The sequence below is a fragment of the Electrona antarctica genome (genome assembly GCF_951216825.1).
Source record: "Electrona antarctica genome assembly, chromosome: 15".
Taxonomy (NCBI): Eukaryota; Metazoa; Chordata; class Actinopteri; order Myctophiformes; family Myctophidae; genus Electrona; species Electrona antarctica.
In genome coordinates, this window is record NC_136796.1 from 37,998,908 (window position 1) to 38,003,907 (window position 5,000).

Below are 5,000 nucleotides of genomic sequence, written 5' to 3' on the forward strand. Positions count from 1 at the left end.
CACACACACACACACACACACACACACACACACACACACACACACACACACACACACACACACACACGCCCGCCCCAAGGCCGAGAGGGGGGTCAGAAATTGAGACATATATTAGGTCGATATTTGAGAGCACTTAAAGAAGCTATGTCTATACAAACAGTTTCAATACATAATACATTATGACATGCCAGCTGTCAACTGCATTCCCTTAGGCCATGAATACAGACAAAAGACAGACAGATTGACAGTGCAGGCGGAAGTTTCAGTGCCACACTTTATGGAGGTAAAGTTGTGATGTCAAAGTGTAGTACCCCCAATGAGTTGGTCATGCTATACCAAGCAGTGTTGATTTCGTCGACTAATACTATATACTGACGAAAACTAAATGGAAACTAAATGAAAACTAAACTATGATGACTAAAACGAAGACTATATACTGTATATTGACAATTTCGTCAACAAATAAAAACTAGACCAGTATATGTCATTATGTAATTTTACACTTGCTTGCTGAAAATAGCAGATCTACAAGCTCACAATGTGTCACAGCACGACACATTGTGAGCTTGTAGATCGTCGTAATGACTGATTTTAATCAGTCATCACGACGGCATCACAAGGCCCGCCAAGATACCTTTTAGTCGACAGCTAGGGTCACACTATTTTATTAGTCCTTGTTTTACCAAGGACTTTACGGTGTTTCTTCGCTACTGTGTTACTGTGCTATTGTGTTTTTGTCTCCACCAGGCCGAAGGCATGGGGAGAGAGTATGTTTTGCACTCCGTCCGTGTGTGTGTCCGTCCGTGTGTCCGTGTGTGTGTGTGTCCTTCCGTCCGTCCGTTACCAGCTAATCTCCGGCACCGTTAACCCGGTCGATGCCACACTTTGCACACACACTCCCTGGATGCCAACGATGAACCTCTGCCCCACATTTTCCAGAACGGCCTGTTATAGCGCCACCATGAGGCAGCTTTTCACATGTTTTACCTAAAACTGCACCGATCTGCGTGAAACGTTGCATGCACACTCCCTAAAGGCCAAGGACAAACCGTTGACCTGCATTTTCCGCATCTGCCTTTTATAGCGCCACCAGGAGGCCGACTTTTGTAAAACACATTTTTTGATATTACTCCTCCAGATTCTGTCCAAAAATCTCACAAATCGTTACACACTATCTCTATGGTCATGTGCTCAAGTCGGATCTGTCCGATATTTCATATTCCATCCTAATTGGCTATAATTAGCTTTCACAGTTTGCTAGATTTCCCCGTTTTGAACAAAAGCCTCAAATCATGAACGCAGCATGCAATTTACGTGAAATCTTTCACACATTTTCTTACTAGGCTGAGGAATATATCCCACCCTTTTCACATTGGCCTGTTATAGCGCCACCAACAGGTTGATTTTTGCAAAACACATTTTTGGAACAAAATGCCTCAAAAACATGTTTATATTAATCCTAAACATTTTGCCAAACATCTCACACAGTCCTATCCTCCTGGTGGAGACCTGTGCCCAGAAGGGCACTTTTTCTAGTTTTATTGCTGTTTTTTGCTGTGTATTGTTGTGATGTGCACAGAGACCCCTCGGGGTGATGTTGCACTATAAATAAAAAATAAACTGAAACTGAACTAAAATGTGTATATTGTGTTGTTTGAGTCTGGCGAAGAGGATTTATCCTGTGCCAGAAACCTTTTCATTAAACTTCATCAAATAAACCTTTATTCTGAAGGCGATGCAGAGTTCCTTCTCTAAGGTTCACTCGCTTATAAGAGACATTTCAGCAGTGGTGGAAAAAGTAATTCTTACTCGAGTAAAAGTATCAATACTGCAATGTAGAAATGCTCCGTTACAAGTAAAAAGTCCGGAATTCAAAATGTACTTGAGCAAAAGTACAAAAGGATTGGCCTCAAAATGTACTTGAAGTACCAAAAGTAAAAGTACTCATATTGCCAGATTGTCCAACTTCACAAGTTTTCAAATGTATACAAATTCTTTGAAAATAGCCGATCTACAAGCTCACAATGCGTCGCATTGTGAGCTTGTAGATCGGCTATTGTAAAAATGGCCCAAAAGTGTGGAATGTAGGCCTATGTTTTGTAATAATAATCAAAATCTACAAAGTAACTCAAGTTTTCAAATTGGAGTAAAAGTACACATTTTTGGCTCAGGGATGTAGTGGAGTAGAAATACTGGAAATTGTAAAGTATAGCCTACAAATTACCTCAAAAGTGTAAAATGTAAATGTAAATAGTTAGTTTCCACCACTGCATTCCAGTGTGTCCACACACTCCACAGAAATCATGTAACAATATTACGATTGGATTTAATATTATATTTACAATATAAAATCATATAAACAATATTACGTTTGCCACTGCATGTGTCTCCCGGCCTCCCCCAGTGGACTGCAGGAGATGAGTGTTTTTCTGCAAGCTCATATCCGCTGAATGGAAGAGGTGAATCGTTTAGGGACAAACCATGTACACAGTGCATATGAATCAAGCGATTGTTGGCTGTTATAAATGAGTGCCTAGAGTGGCGCTGGCACCATTAAACAAACTGTCTATTCTGTCCATTGTGGAACACACGAACTCCAACCAGCAACATGGGATGTCCATTCATTGAGAAGACTACGACAAACGGCCATGGTAAAAACAGGGCTTATTGAGTCAATGCAGTAATTGTTGTGGCAAACCCGGCACTTCGAGTCGAGGCACGTTCATTCACCAATGAAAAGTGACTGTGTGTAAAAAAAAAAAAAACAACAAAAAAACAAATCTTATTCACCATATTCAGCAGAAGTGATGTGAAGTGAGAAAAAGTGAGTTTAATCTGGTGTGTCCAAAAAAATTATATCGGTCTGGTTGGTATATCACTCTCTATCCAGAATATGTGAAAGTGTCTTTTTCAACTCAAGATGGCGCCAGTGCATCATCCCCAACATTAGGTCACATTAAGCTACACAGTTATTTTGTCTTTGGTAACAATATACAACTATTTTAGTAATTCTTAGTTGCAATAAGCATAATGTAAGATTATCACTTCATCATGAGTTAGTGGATAGAAGTATTTGCTGGAGGGATATATTGTCAAGACAATAAAATGGCATTTTTAAACCATTCTTGGAATATTATGTCTTTGCTTGCATAGGACTGAGACAAGATTCTACAAAATGTCTTCTAAATCATGACAGTTTTCTGAAAAACCTATGTTTTCTAGTGAAGTGGTTTTCAAAAGACATCATGTCAAGGACTCCAAAAATGTTATGTAATTGGCACCCGACCCCCCCCCCCCCATCTGAAAATATGTTGTTCCGGCTTGTTATGGTACGGTATGGTACAGTACGGCATAGTGTGGTGTGGCATGGGTGCAGTTTGGTATGGCATGAGATGGCATGGTGTTGTGTCAGGTATAACTAGTCCAACAAGGCCTAGCCTGAACTTCTCTGGTCCTCCCTTTATAAAGTAGACTACGCACGCACGCACGCACGCACGCACGCACGCACGCACGCACGCACACAACCTCAAATGGGGGCCCTCTTGCAGCGCTAAAACATGTCACATTTTCCACATTCAGCCTTTCCCATGCAGCCTGTCTCGTCGGAGACTACAGTTACCACACTACACCACATAGCTCTGCTCGTCTAGACCACTTCTCCACATCTTCTTCCTGCTTCTTTCACCTCCTTTCCCACCTCTTCCTCTCAGCCACTATATGTTACGTCAATTGCTTATGGTCATTTTTGTGGTGTATAGTCTGAAGTATTTTTTTATCCAACTCGACACCTATCCATCTAACTATAAATGCACCACTTCTGTCTGTCTGTCTGTCTGTACCGTTACTGTAATCTATGTAACTCGAGAACCGTTCGCCCCACCGACTTCAAATTTGACACGTGTTCCACACCCCCACAAGGAGTGCAGTGCCTGGCATTGAGTCTGTGGGATACACCGTTGTCCAGAACTCTGATGGCAAAGTCCCCTTGCCATCAGAGTTTGGAAGCACTCGTTTTCAGTAAAGCAATGTCCTGCTGCCTTCTGCATTATGTGCAAATTCAAAACAGGTACGTGGTACGCAGGGAAGTTGAGTGATATCTAACGAGCACTTCCAAACTGCAACACCTTTTAAAATGTAAAGCTTTTCGTACAGCTGCAATGTTGGTGAGTTTGATGTTGTGTAATACAATCAGATAGGACTTTTCTGTTAGGATGAATGGGCTGTCTATGGGAAGTTGCACCTTGTTAGCACCTTGCCATTAACTTATATGGTAAGATGGCCGCGGTCTGCATATGGTCCATCCATACGTGCCTCTCCTCTGCCTTCCTCTTTCCTATCTTTCCTCCCCTTCATCAGCTCTCCTCTCCTCCCTTCCTCCCTGCTCCCTCCACTCCTTTCCCATTCCTCCCTCAGTCTTCTTCTCCCCGTCTAACAGCAGCCTTGGGCTGCAGCTGCATACACTCAGAGCAGAGACACTAGCCCACATCAAGGCCACGCCACTGGTACGCGCGCACGCACGCACGCGTGCGTGTGTGTGCGTGCGTGTCTGGAGCAGTCGGACTCGTTACAAGTGGGGTCACACATTAACTGCCTGTTTTGGTACACGGTGATATACACCAAAACTCACTCATGGCACTCAAATGTGGCACACAAAGATAACTGTGCCAACAAGACCCCACGCACGCACGCACACACGCAGTATGAGACATTTTGGAGGGGATATTGTCATGGCCAGTGGCCTTGTTGTGTTCCAGGCCATGCATGGCACTCCGTTTTTTGAGAACCTCATCAGTTGTAAGTTGTTACCATTGCCAGTTTAAAATTGTCTTTGCATACACCTAACTAGGTGTTCTTAGAAAGCTTGGATGTGCCCAAAACGCCCAGAGTGGGAGGGCAGTCGTTCTTGCAATGTTTGCAAAGAAGATGTTGAAGTAATTCGGCCACATCAAGCAGCCTCTGGGACACATCCAGTAGTGTAAAGTAACTAAGTGCATTAAGTA

General features: G+C 42.8%; 1 protein-coding gene across 1 annotated transcript in view; it reads right to left on the reverse strand.

Annotated features, from left to right (window-relative positions):
* Positions 1-5,000, reverse strand: part of hepacam2 (HEPACAM family member 2) — a 41,407-nt gene that overhangs the window by 16,078 nt on the left and 20,329 nt on the right. The window lies entirely within an intron of this gene.